The sequence below is a fragment of the Mauremys mutica genome, chromosome 5, assembly GCF_020497125.1.
Source record: "Mauremys mutica isolate MM-2020 ecotype Southern chromosome 5, ASM2049712v1, whole genome shotgun sequence".
NCBI classification, from domain to species: Eukaryota; Metazoa; Chordata; order Testudines; family Geoemydidae; genus Mauremys; species Mauremys mutica.
The window spans coordinates 109,794,390-109,809,498 of record NC_059076.1 but is presented as its reverse complement, the minus strand read 5'-3'; positions in this window follow the sequence as shown (position 1 = coordinate 109,809,498).

Here is a 15,109-nt window from a genome sequence, read left to right as displayed (position 1 = left end):
GGCAGGCTAATAAACAGGGACAAGTTTTTAAAGTGCTTGTACACGAATGCCAGAAGTCTAAATAATAAGATGGGTGAACTAGAGTGCCTTGTGATAAAGGAGGATATAGATATAATAGGCATCACAGAAACCTGGTGGACTGAGAGCAACCAATGGGACACAATCATTCCGGGATACAAAATATATCAGAAGGACAGAACAGGTCGTGCAGGGGGAGGAGTGGCACTATATGTGAAAGAAAGTGTAGATTCAAATGAAGTAAAAATCTTAAGCGAATCCACATGTTCCATAGAGTCTCTATGGATAGAAATGTCATGCTCTAGTAAAAATATAACATTAGGGATCTATTATCGACCACCTGACCAGGACAGTAATAGTGATGATGAAATGCTAAGGGAAATTAGAGAGGCTATCAAAATTAAGAACACAATAATAGTGGGGGATTTCAATTATCCCCATATTGACTGGGAACATTTCACTTCAGGACGAAATGCAGAGATAAAATTTCTCGATACTTTAAATGACTGCTTCATGGAGCAGCTAGTACGGGAACCCACAAGGGGAGAGGCAACTCTAGATTTAATCCTGAGTGGAGCGCAGGAGCTGGTCCAAGAGGTAACTATAGCAGGACCGCTTGGAAATAGTGACCATAATACAATAGCATTCAACATCCCTGTGGTGGGAAGAACACAACTGCCCAACACTGTGGCATTTAATTTCAAAAGGGGGAACTATACAAAAATGAGGGGGTTAGTTAGATAAAAGTTAAAAGGTACAGTGACTAAAGTGAAATCCCTGCAAGTTGCATGGGCCCTTTTTAAAGACACCATAATAGAGGCCCAACTTCAATGTATACCCCAAATTAAGAAAAACAATAAAAGAACTAAAAAAGAGCCACCGTGGCTTAACAACCATGTAAAAGAAGCAGTGAGAGATAAAAAGACTTCCTTTAAAAAGTGGAAGTCAAATCCTAATGAGGCAAATAGAAAGGAGCACAAACACTGCCAACTTAAGTGCAAGAGTGTAATAAGAAAAGCCAAAGAGGAGTTTGAAGAACGGCTAGCCAAAAACTCCAAAGGTAATAACAAAATGTTTTTTAAGTACATCAGAAGCAGGAAGCCTACTAAACAACCAGTGGGGCCCCTTGATGATCAAAATACAAAAGGAGCGCTTAAAGATGATAAAGTCATTGCGGAGAAACTAAATGGATTCTTTGCTTCAGTCTTCACAGCTGAGGATGTTAGGGAGATTCCCAAACCTGAGCTGGCTTTTGTAGGTGACAAATCTGAGGAACTGTCACAGATTGAAGTGTCACTAGAGGAGGTTTTGGAATTAATTGATAAACTCAACATTAACAAGTCACCGGGACCAGATGGCATTCACCCAAGAGTTCTGAAAGAACTCAAATGTGAAGTTGCGGAACTATTAACTAAGGTTTGTAACCTGTCCTTTAAATCGGCTTCGGTACCCAATGACTGGAAGTTAGCTAATGTAACGCCAATATTTAAAAAGGGCTCTAGGGGTGATCCCGGCAATTACAGACCGGTAAGTCTAACGTCGGTACCGGGCAAATTAGTTGAAACAATAGTAAAGAATAAAATTGTCAGACACATAGAAAAACATAAACTCTTGAGCAATAGTCAACATGGTTTCTGTAAAGGGAAATCGTGTCTTACTAATCTATTAGAGTTCTTTGAAGGGGTCAACAAACATGTGGACAAGGGGGATCCGGTGGACATAGTGTACTTGGATTTCCAGAAAGCCTTTGACAAGGTCCCTCACCAAAGGCTCTTACGTAAATTAAGCTGTCATGGGATAAAAGGGAAGGTCCTTTCATGGATTGAGAACTGGTTAAAGGACAGGGAACAAAGGGTAGGAATTAATGGTAAATTCTCAGAATGGAGAGGGGTAACTAGTGGTGTTCCCCAAGGGTCAGTCCTTGGACCAATCCTATTCAATTTATTCATAAATGATTTGGAGAAAGGGGTAAACAGTGAGGTGGCCAAGTTTACAGATGATACTAAACTTCTCAAGATAGTTAAGAGCAAAGCAGATTGTGAAGAACTTCAAAAAGATCTCACAAAACTAAGTGATTGGGCAACAAAATGGCAAATGAAATTTAATGTGGATAAATGTAAAGTAATGCACATTGGAAAAAATAACCCCAACTATACATACAACATGATGGGGGCTAATTTAGCTACGACGAGTCAGGAAAAAGATCTTGGCGTCGTCGTGGATAGTTCTCTGAAGATGTCCACGCAGTGTGCAGAGGCGGTCAAAAAAGCAAACAGGATGTTAGGAATCATTAAAAAGGGGATAGAGAATAAGACTGAGAATGTATTATTGCCCTTATATAGATCCATGGTACGCCCACATCTCGAATACTGTGTACAGATGTGGTCTCCTCACCTCAAAAAAGATATTCTAGCACTAGAAAAGGTTCAGAAAAGGGCAACTAAAATGATTAGGGGTTTAGAGAGGGTCCCATATGAGGAAAGATTAAAGAGGCTAGGACTCTTCAGCTTGGAAAAGAGAAGACTAAGGGGGGACATGATAGAGGTATATAAAATCATGAGTGATGTTGAGAAAGTGGATAAGGAAAAGTTATTTACTTATTCCCATAATACAAGAACTAGGGGTCACCAAATGAAATTAATAGGCAGCAGGTTTAAAACAAATAAAAGGAAGTTCTTCTTCACGCAGCGCACAGTCAACTTGTGGAACTCCTTACCTGAGGAGGTTGTGAAGGCTAGGACTATAACAATGTTTAAAAGGGGACTGGATAAATTTATGGTGGCTAAGTCCATAAATGACTATTAGCCAGGATGGGTAAGAATAGTGTCCCTAGCCTCTGTTCGTCAGAGGATGGAGATTGATGGCAGGAGAGAGATCACTTGATCATTGCCTGTTAGGTTCACTCCCTCTGGGGCACCTGGCATTGGCCACTGTCGGTAGACAGATACTGGGCTAGATGGACCTTTGGTCTGACCCGGTACGGCCTTTCTTATGTTCTTATGTTCTTATGACCAACCGTAAAACAGAGAAATTTCTGCTGAGCCAGATGAATGTCGATGTGGAAATATGCATCTTTCATATCAAGAGCCTTGAATCAGGCTCCATGGGGGAGGGAAGGGATAATGAGGGGGAGCATGAACATCCAGAACTTGAATTTTCATATGAACCTGTTGAGTAATTGGATGTCCAGAATGAAGCGGTGGCCGCCTTCTTTTTTCAGAATAAGAAAATACTGGGAATAAAAGCCACGGCCCTGGTAATGGAGGAGGGTGCCCTCTGTGGTGCCCTTCCAGAGAAGGTTGTCTGCTTCCTTTCAGAGGAGATATCAATAGGAGGGATCTCCACACCCACCATGTGGCAGGCGATGAGGGGGGAATGAGAGGAATTCTATAGAGTACCCCGGTGAATGATGTCCAGTACCCAACAGTCTGTGGTGATCTTGCCCAGTTGTGGTTGAACAGGGCAAGATGGTCCCCAAAGATGACATGAAGCACCAGGGAAGCGATAGGATAAAGTTCACAGGTCTTGATGGGGGAGTCAAAATAGTTGTTTTGATTGACATTGTGGAAGTGGTAGAGGCGGAGTAACAGGGTCACTGAGTGCACAGATGTTGGGGTGGCTCCTGTTGTCTTTGGAAGTAGGGTTGGCAGGGCGCGCGGGGGCGAAAGGACAACCTCTGCTACCTGCAGGTTGGGGCCAGGGTATAAATGCCAAGCAACTGCACAGTGGTGAAGGAATCCTTGAAAGAGTGGAGGGATTCATTCATCTTGTCACTAAAGAGGTTTTGGTTGTCAAAGGGAAGGTTCTTGAGAGTGGTCTGGACCACCTTAGGGAGATGGGACAATTGGAGCCAGGAATCTCACCTTGGTGACCAGTTTTCCCTCATTCAGCAGGATCTGGAAGTCCTATTGTTTGGCGGTACAAAGGCCTGAGACTCTGCGAGCTTGGAATATGTAAGAAAATTTTACTTTGCCAAGGGGGCTGGATAACTGGCAATATGGAACTGGATTCCCGCAGGCAAATAAACTTTTCTCCCCAAAAGGTCCAGCTTCTTTGCTGCTCTGTCCAGAGGGGTGGACTTAAGGTGTTCTTGGTGAGTGTGTTCTGTCTCTGCATGAACCACCAGCAAGTTGAGGGGTGAAAAGGAAATCCGTACCCTTAGATGGGACAAAGTATCGCTGCTCTGTGCGCTTAAGAGTAGTGGCACAGGAGGCTGGTGTATACCAGACCGACTCTGCTGGTTGCAAGACAGCCTCCTGGATAGGGAAGGCAGTCTGGGAAGGCCCTAGTGATTGCTGAATATCCAGGAGCTGGTTTTGTGTGTCCTGGACTTCCTCCACTGTAAGGTCAAGAGTCACAACCATGTGCTGAAGCAGGTCGTGGTACTGTTTATGGTTATCCAGTAGGGAGAGAGAAGGCGGAATCAATGCCAGTCCCTGTACAGCTGGATGCCTGGCAACACCGATGCCTACCGCGGAGCTGATGCTGATGTTCTTCACTGGATATGCAGAATTGCCAGTCCAGCAGGACAAAGATAGTGAAGCTGAGAGAAGAAAAAAAATGCAACTGTGAAGGGAAGCAGAGAACAACCCAGCATCAAGAGGACCAGAGTCAGTCAGTGTAACAGGAACAAAGACTCATCCCTCCAAGAGCATCACAGAGAGAACTAGAAGGTACCTTCATCCAATACTGAGGGGCTGAGAGTAGGCTGTCTGGGCACTTGATTGGGGCCATTGATCAGTACATTTAGGCATTGGGGACTGGGCACATTGCCCTATTGCTGGGGAAGGTGTATGTGTAACTCCCTTTAGAAATCACCTCTAGTACTGTGTGAGGGCCCATCTCTGCTCCGATAAAGGTACTGCCCCATGGTTAAGTGTAGTGTCCATTCCTAGGGTTTAACCCCTGCCTCTGTGGCAAGATCCACAAACAAAGGGGACTTGGATTCAGTGCTACAATGCCTGACATTTAGGCACCCTGCTGCCTAAAGAAATCCACAGCCCCAAGTTAGGCACCCAGGCTCCCTATCCAATGCATAGCAGTTAGGTGGCTAAGAATGGGATCCATAGAAGCCTGAAAGTTGGGCGGGGAACTGACTAAGCTATCCAACAGAAAATGCCAAGGAGAGGGGTGTTGCCTAAGTCCTGTCCCTCAAAGCCCTCAAAGGCACCTCTCTCTGCTCGAGATTCACATCCATGAACCTAGAGTTGTGCACCTAAGACAGGTTAGCCCTTTCTTGCAAGACCAAATGACAAAAACCAAACACCACCACAAGGAGAAGATGGTGCCCCCTGACTCCTAGCCCCCTCATAACCTTTAGCCTCATTGTTAAAGCACTCACCAATGATGTGGGAGACCCAGGTTCAAATCCCTCCTCTACTTGATATGATGCAGGGATTTGAACAGGAGTCTCTGACCTTTCAGGTGAGTGTCTCACCCACTGGCTATGGGGTATCCTGGGGTGGGTCTCTCTCAATCTTGTCTGTTGAAGCTGTTCCACTTTGTATGAAATACTTAGTAGTCATTGGAACAGATGGAGAGTGAGTGAGTGTATAAGCCAGTGGTTAGGGCCATCATCTGGGATGTGGAAGATGAAATCCCTGTCCCAATGACTATTTATACAAAGTGAAACAGCTTCAACAGGCGAGAATGAGAGAGCCATAGCCCAGGGGTTCAAAGGGGTGCCCAAACCTGTCTTCCACTCTAACCACTGGGCTAAAGGTCACAAGTGGGGAAGGAAATTGCCCCACCTCCTCTGATTGTTTTGTGCAATGCCTGATCCGGTCAGCAGAGCAACACGAAGTTTGAGGATCTTGCTAGGGCTTTGATGTGAGCTAGGCACCCAGGCATCAGAATTTAGGTGGCTGACAGATTTTTAGGTACCATGGGGACTTCATCAGTGGAAACCTAGATGACTGGGGATTTTAGGTGCTTACAGGGTAGGTGGCAGCTGACTTGGGATTTTGAGGCTCTAAATGTTAGATTTAGGTGCCTAAAGTGGAGTTAGGCACCTAAATCCTTTTGTGAATCTAGCCCTTGGTGTTTAGTTAGAGGCATGTGACTTGGGAACCTCTCCACCTACCCTGGAGGTCCCCTCACCCTGCACAGGATAATTATAGAAATTGGTAGTCCACATCAGACAAGTATTTTAAAAAATGGTTTGTTAATACAGAAAATTTGTTAGAAATGGTAAAACAACTTTCTGCAATTTATAGATATATAAACCACAACACTTAGAATGAAGAGGATGATTTCTGTCATTTTTCAATGGCCCTGCTAAAAAGATTATTTTAATTCTGAGCTATATTATTAAGGTGCTCATAGGCACATTAATAAATATTGGGGCTATTGCATCTGACACAATTTGTAACATTTATTTCAAAAAGCACTAGCTGAACTGAAGAGCAATGTGAAATCTAGATCTGAAAAAGATATGGGTATCTCTTTTTCACAAATCAGTAAATGCCCCAAGATCAATGTTGATTGCATCCCTATGAAAAATTGTTTTAGCTAATTTTCAGCACTCCTTGCAATGCATAAAACTGTATGATGAAGTTCACATTTCTGGACTACAGAAGAATCTTTTCCTGAAAATGACATTACTGATTCATGTCTTTTACAACAGATTAAAAAAGAAGAAAAGTATTTGGCTGCAGAAATATATTTAAGGGAATGGGGTTATTCACTTTATATGTGAAAACATTGTTTTCTTTTCCATTAATCCATTAATATAGTGGCAAATTACTTCATGTAGTAAACATATAAATTAAACTCACCTATGTTTATTTTCTTTTGACAACTTTTTTTTCCAAAGATATGAACAGTTTAAAACTATTACAGAGTTACAGGTTTATGACTTAGGTAAATCAAAGACTACCAAGAAATATTCACTTAAGAATCTCTCTTTATCTGCTTCTGCAATGCACCATTTCAGAACCATTTCTTCACAGGATCAGATTGCAAAATGGGTATTGTTCCAATATATGCTCTTCATAAAAGCATGATTCTTACTCTGATAAAGGTTGCAACCCACATGTATTCCCTATAATAGTTCATTAATAAGAGCTATTGGATACAGTTCACTTACTCCCTTCTAGTGTATTTTCCATTTCACAATTATTGGACCAGTGTAGGAGACTAGAAACTAATAGTATTAAAGCAAATAACATGGGAAAAGTACTTCAGTATCTAAAGAAACTGGATTGAAATTAACTATTAGAAACAATGCCCCACCCCAACCCCCATAAAATGGTATCTAAACAATGTCTTTGAAGTTTTGAGGGGTGAGTGAGATATCAAGAATTGCTTGGATCATTTCAATTTGTCAGACAATTTGTCAGAAACTCAGACTTCTGCCTAGACTCATGGGGCTAGAATCAAAAAGGGAATTTAGACTTAACTTTGCGATGCCTAATGTTTAGGTGTCCTGCTACCTAGTGGAACCATGGCACTGAGTGAGGACCCAGGCTCCCTGTGCAATGCCTGGAGAGAGAAAGAGGTGCCTAAGAATGGGATGCACAAAAACCAGCACGCTGAGCAGGGAGCCGCCTAAGGAATAGGTGAGGAAATGCTGAATAAAGAGCATAAGCCTTGCCCTTCACAACACCTTGGTATCTAACTCCAGGCCGCAGAAAGGCACCTTCCTTTGCCTGGGATTCACAGGTGTAAACCTTCTCCTGAAATTGCTCACCTAGGCTTTTTCTCTCAAAAAAAGGGGGTGGGGGAGAGAGTGCCTACTTCTAATGTTTAGTCAAATGGTTAGAGCATTCACCCAGGATGGAATGGGGACACAGGTTTGAACTCCACTCTAGCATGGATTTGAATGCAGGTCTCCTGTCTTTCAGGAGAGTGCTCTAACCATCTATGGGGTAGGGCTCGCTTAAGTCCTGCTTTTAAAGCTGTGGCGCTTTCTATAAAATATGTAAATATGCTTTGGAACGGGGACTTGAAGCTCCTACATCCCAGTTGAGGGCCCTACCCAGTTTTCTATTACTCTATAATTCTGTGCCCCAGTGTATACTTAATTATTTAAGTCTGTTAACAGCTTCAACAGCAGAGACGCCTACTCAGGACCTATGTTCAAGTTCCTGCTCGACTTCAGGCAGAGATGGACTTGAAGCCAGGGCTTCTACCTGTAGGTAGAGTGCTCTAACCACTGGGTTAAATGTTATAAGCAGGGCCCACCACCACTGTCTCATCATCCTCTGCTTGCTGCAGTTTTTTTGTGGGAGGATGGTTCTAGTAAGCAGCCTCTGCAAATGCGTACTGGATCAAGCCCTGCAGGAAGATAGTGAGGCAACATGACTCCTAATGTGCAGATTCTGCCAGGGCTTAGACAACAGGTAGGTCTCCATTAGCTTATTATTCATAAGAATGTAAAAATGGACATAGTGAGTGAGACCAGTGGCCCATCTAGCCCAGTATACTGTGTTCTGACAGTGGCCGGTGACAGATGCTTCAGTGGAATGAACAGAACAGGGCAATTATTGAGTGATCCATCCCCATCCAGTACCCGCTTCTGGCAATCAAAGGCTTAGGGACACCCAGAGCATGGGGTTGCACCCTTGACCATCTTGGCTAACAGCCATTGATGGACCTGTCCTCCGTGAACTTATTTAGTTCTTTTTTGAACCCAGTTATATTTTTGGCCTTCACAACATCCCATGGCAGTGAGTTCCACAGGCTGACTGTGCATTGTGTGAAGAAGTACTTCCTTATGTTTTTTTTAAACCTGCTCCCTACTAATTTCATTGGGTGACCCCTAGGTCTTATGTTATATGATGGGGTAATTACTATGATAATGATTATTTATTATATGTGTTGCAGTAGTGACTAAAAGCTTTAATCAGGGACCAGGGCCCAATTTTACACGCATATAATAAAAATACTGTCCCAGTCCCAAACAGATTATGACTTAAACTTGGGTCAGGCCCGTAGTTCCGAATCAAGGACAAAATTCTCTTTCTCTTATACAGATGAGTACTCCCATTTAAGTTAATGGGACTACTCAACTGAGGTAGGGAGGAGGGGAAAGGGTTGTAACTGGCCCCAGGTCTAAAGCTGAGCAAATACTACAACCTATTTTCTGAAAATATTAGCACCAGTTTTAAATGCTTGCTTTAATTATGTCCATATCTTTTGCATTCAACTGTCATGCATATTATAGCAAATGGGCTTATTATTGGGAACAGCAACAGCAAATTTTAAGCGACTATTGCAGGATACTCTCAGAAAGCAACTTTCAGATCCATAAATATGGCCATTCACACAATAAACTTGATCCTAAGAGTTATGCTCCTCCAATCAGGGATCAGAAACACGTGTTATGCCTTGCATGTCCAATTAAAATAGTTCAGATGTCGCATGAACTGTTTTCACGCAATGTACAGATGAGTCCTGATTCTGAAGAGATGACACTTTTGCTGAAATGCAAACCACTCATGTAAACTCATCTTTTCTAGCATCTCCAGGTAAAAGAGACCTGGGAAAGAACATCATACTGCTGTGTGACTCGTGTGCAAATGAGACAAATAGGAATGCTAAATAGGACAGATTTATACTAAAGACAGACTGAGGAAGATTACTTGCAACAACAAAGCTAGAAAATATTCACTACTGTAACTCAATCAATTAGTTACACCAGTGCATACCCCTGATATTGACGCACTGCACCAGCATGAATTGGGGCTTAAAGGTTAATTCAGTAAATCCCTGTCAGCAATTTTGTTGTAGCAAGAGATGTCATTGAAGAAGTTCATTTGGGGAAAAGGAACAATCTGCCTACCACACAGTTAGGTACCATGCTAGTGTACTTCTCTATCTGGCTTCAAGTATATGCAGCCAATAGACTAGACAGGGCAGGGTCTGCTCATGCTCTCATCTCATAGCAGTGTAAATAAGTAGTAATTCCATGGAAACTGTGTCAGACTCATGTATGCGAGATCAGAATCAGACCCTCTCCGAAGTGCAAGTTGAAGGCATGAGTCTCAGGCAAAAATGTTTATGGTTGTGTTTCATTAAGACGATGCTCAGAACAAAATTATGAATGAAAATTTTAAATATATTCCAAAGTAATGAAAGATGCATTTTAGGCCTTGTTGAACCAGTCAATGTGCAGGGTAAAATGTTCTGTTCTTTTTGGCCTGCACTAATTTGCCCTTTGCATAATTTGGATAGTAACCATAGTTGTTCCACCATGTCCTTCTGGAATAGCACCAGCACAGACATAGAGGTTAAAGCGTATTTGTGGTGTTTTCCCACTGTTAGGGTATCATGTACCTCTGTTGTTTATTATGACCTGTGAGGCCTTGTACATCTTTGAAAAGTCTTTATTTTGTACTTAGATGTCTTAGACTCATTCTTTTTGCCTCAAGCATTTATCTTTCCCTCCTCCCCAAACCACACTCTTTTCTTAAGTGTGTGTTATTGTATTGTTTATTATTATCCTTATTATTTACACTAGAATGTGCTAGGTGCTTTTTCTTTGGGGTGGCACTTAACCTGACTTCAGCTGCTCCTTCCTAGCACACCTTCGAACAAAGCGCTTTCTTCAGCACTCCTCCTTTGGTGAGTGCAGCCTGTCCTTTCCTTCACAGCCTCCTACTCATTATGTGATCCTAAATTAATTTTCATTCTCACAAATCTTGTAATATAAGGCAACTGTAGGTGCTGAAGCTTAATAGCCAGCACCTCTTGGAATAACACCAGCACTGAGTTTTGGTTATTTTTGCTCTCGCTCTCTTCTTTTCTATACGGCAGTATGGCTGAATCTGTTTGTTTCCTTCTAGTTAGCAGAAGCACTGGTATCTGAGGGAATGAACATAATGCATTTCACACTAATGTTACAGGATGTGGGTGATTCCCCACCAACAGCTTGCTTATTCAGAGATGTGCTCTGGGGAGATCATCTGTGGTGGTACATGAAGCAGCTACAACAAAAGCCCCTTGCCACCTCCTCCTCATTAGCACTGATGCTGGTCACTAGTTTGGGCTCAGTTGTAGACTAAGCGGGAAATGTCAGCATCAGTGCCATAGGTCTCATTTTCTCTGTGTAAGCTCTTTTATGCTGTCTGCCTTGTTGTACGGGAAGTTAATTTAACTGCTTCTCTTCTAGTTTCTCTGAACACCCTACTGTTTCAGGACAAAATACAAATTAATATAATGTACAATACACAAAACAATTACTAATGTCACCTATAATCAGCCTTATATTAAACAGTTCATCTGGCAGCACAAGCTGATCGGACCCCATATGATATATTGCCCTAAGAAGAATTTCAGGTATCTGAAAATGAGGGGTTGGGGTGGACATGAGACTTTAAAACAGAGAAAGTTCTTATACAGAAGTTTGACCAGGGATCTCTTTAAAAGACAGATTCTCTCTGCATATTTCAACTTTAGAGAGGGTTAGCATAACTTCATACCAGTTAAAAATAACTACAAACACTAAGAGTGATTGCATGGTTGAGTACTGCCATTCACCTCAGCTTTAAATTACTATAGAATTGTTTAAGCATTAGTTAACTGGCTGCCTTGAATCCCATGATGGATCACTTAAGTCAGAGTTAAGTAATGGTTCACCATCGGCTGGTTAATGGTTATACAAGCTGTTCATGTTTGATTAGGTTTTTCTTTTCCATTACTGTAATTGTAGTATAATTATCTTAACACCACTGCATCTCATTTTGGGGAAAATGTGTGTTTCGGTGATTTTAGGATTAACAAATTTTGCTGGAAAAACTTAGTTTACACAGCATGCCATCACATCTGTCAGTTAGCTCTGATTGCAGAGTTTACACTCATTTTTTTCATTCTGAAAGAGCTGGGGTGAACCCCACATTCTTAAAGTTTTCCACTGGCACTAAGTACAGACAACTTTTGATTGATTAGAATCACTTAATGGCAAGTAGCATAAACGTTTAACGCAACCCAGTAGTGGATATTAACTTAAAACAGAATTAACTTAAAACATTATTCATTCACAATATTTGATAGTTTGGTAAACTGAGTCACAGGCCACAGAATCCTTGTTTACACTGAGTAGTACCTTACTCTGCAGTTTCAGTGAGCCTGCTTATGGATGGCCAGAATGTGATACCCTCACCAAACCTACGGTAATATTCAGAGGCAGAGTAGAATTCCAGGAACAGCCCCATTTGAAACCAGAATCTGGCCTAGAGCAAAGTACTACTCAATGTGAGTAAAGGTAGAAGAATCTGGCCTCATATGACAATTCACATACTCATAACTACTCACAGATTAGAGTGAGGGATTCACAACCTCTCCCTCACAGTTCAGGTTCAGAGAAACATCCAAAATATCGATACTGAACTAAGGCATATCCAAACCACTTGCACTTTTAAAACCAGGTGGGAAACTTGAAAGAGTTGGCGTTCTCATGAGGCTCCAGCAGTGCGAAGGGCTTTGTAAAATGACGGAATAGGGGCATGTCAGAAAGGGGATGGGGCGTGGCCGGTATGTATGGCATTCTGGTAATCCCTGCAGGCTCAACAACCCCTTGGGCATTTAGAATAGATATGAGGCTGCTCTACATTACCTGCGGAGCTGCACCAACCCTAGTAATGCTGGGGATCATGACAGAGCAAAGCTGGTTTAAGGCCATCTTTGCCTCCCTGCCCCTCAGATTTGCCAAGTGGAACTGTGGTTCTAGTGAGGGTCTGCCCTCTGATTAAGCACATCCAGAGTTGGCTCAGCGACTGGCTGCAGTGGCAACTGCAGAATCCAAAGTTAAGAATAGCAGCTGAGATTGTGGGGACTACAGAACTACAGAGGGGAATTATTTTGACTGCTGTTGCCCTCAGGATTGTGCGGATGTATTTAATTCAGTCTTTTGAGGTATTTTTCTCCTGATCTGCTTGTTCATGCCCAAATTAGATTACCTATTGGAGGAAATCTCATGGCCCTCCCTCTTGATCAAAGTAGTCTATTGAGAATAGAGGCACATGCCAGAACCATCTCTCCTCTCTCATAGGTGAGGGGAGCCTTTGATGAAAAGGTAAATATTTAGTGGAGGGAAGAGACTATTGGGCCTGCTTTTGAGAGAGAAGTAGGCAGCTGTGTTTGTTTCTTACCTATCATCCAGCTCATCCCACTCCAGTAATTGGGAAATGGGGAAATGTTAGTTGACTTTGCTGCCATCAGACTCTGTTCACACAGAGGGGTGTATGTAGAAGCTGTGTGGATGACAATTTTCCCTGCTACCAGCACTGACTTACTTTAGCTGCCCATGTCAGCTGTCACCAACGACAGGATGGACTGATGTCTGCTTTCATGGACAATGGTGCATCTTTGGAAACGTGATTCAATTTCAAACAATTGGATATAAAAAAAAATCCCATGGATTGATTAATTGAAATTTTAAATAAACTATTAAATGTATGCCTTCACCAACGATTACACCAAGCCAAAAGAAAAGAGTTAAAAAAAAATAAACAGTTTCTTTTATTCTGTGCACAGCAGTTTCACCTGCTGTTAGCAGGAGTCAAATTTACTACCAAGGGAAAGCATAAAGAGCAAGGCTGTGAACAGAGGCTGACATTCATATTCATTTGGGGATTTTTAGTGCAAAATTCAGATAAAAATATGAATAAATGCAAATTTTGCCTGGTGTGCCTTTATCCATGGGTGAAATTTAATGCGTAAGCCCCCTCCTCTTCTGCCCACTGAAAAAAATATGTGAAGCTTTAGTCTGATAGCTCTGATGTGTTCCTTTCACTCATGGATTTGAATAGCCTTTTGAGAGCCGGGGGGCTTATACTAAGATGTCTATAGGTGATCTTAGCACCATGGTAATGATCAGCATGAGAGTCCAGTTAGGGTGGCATTTGACAAATCCTTACTCTACCACTGTCACTTTGCATATCACCCAAGTTTCGTCATGTGGAATTTGTGACAGGCATGGTAATTTCCTGCAGTATCATGGACAAACCTATTGAATTAAGTTCATGTATCATTGTGGGCCAGGGATCGGATGTAAGTCCATGGGGCATGAGGGTAACCACAGCCTTCTAGGAACTAAGAACAGTGAACATTATATGGTTCAAACTTGACTCTCCAGGGAGCAATAGACAAAGAACCCAAGTTTAAACTGACTCGGGGCATGCTCTCTGATCCAGCAAACTGACAGGACCTCTGGTCCAAGGAGGGGTCCAATCCTTAGGTAAGGGTTGGAAGGACTTCAGCTCACCAAGACCCCATAATACTGGGTGTGCTTGTTCTCAACTGATGCTGTGATGAACTTGTATCGGGGGGAGGAGGGACTGTTGAAAAACTAACCGCTAACTAGAGCCTTTTCAGAGTAAGGGGGTGACCTCTGGCAAGCTTATTAGCATACACATAGGTTCTATTATTGTTTAATACATTTTCTCTGTAATGGTTTTACCTTCAAAATAAATGTGTTCACTTAGAAAGAGCCGTGTGGTAGCTTAACTGTGGGCAATTACACTGTTTACCATCTCTGCGGAGAGAAGTGAAGCAGCCCTGCTAAGCAAGCTGCCTTTTGCTGGGGATATCATGGTATAATCAGGGAGCTCTGCAGTCTGGAAATACTCCAGTCAGGTCGGGGAAAGATGCTGGTCTCCACCCAAGAGTGGTGATGGCCAAGGAGCTGGGAGCTAGAGTGGGTGCCCTTGCTGGACCATAGAAGGGGAATACAGGTGCAGTTGTGTTGAACTATGACAGTATTCCTCTGGTTGGCCCAATGGTTCTCTAAGAGGTTTTTAAGGCCAGGCTTGACGAAGCCCTGGCTGGGTTGATTTAGTTGGGGATTGGTCCTGCTTTGAGCAGGGAGTTGGACTAGATGACCTCCTGAGGTCCTTCCAACCCTGATATTCTATGATTCTAAAAGGGACCCACTATATCATTCTGACAAGCCAGAAGGGCAGACTTCAACCTTCAACAAATTTAACAAGCAGCTACAAACACTTGTTTAAATAAAGATTATTGATCTTGACTTCTGCCCTCGTGACTAGTGGGAATAGCAGTGATTGCTCTCCAGGGCAACTGCCAGCCTGATCAAATGCAGACCCAGTGCAAGCCCCTTTCATGGGGGAAGGGAAAGACATTTATTTAT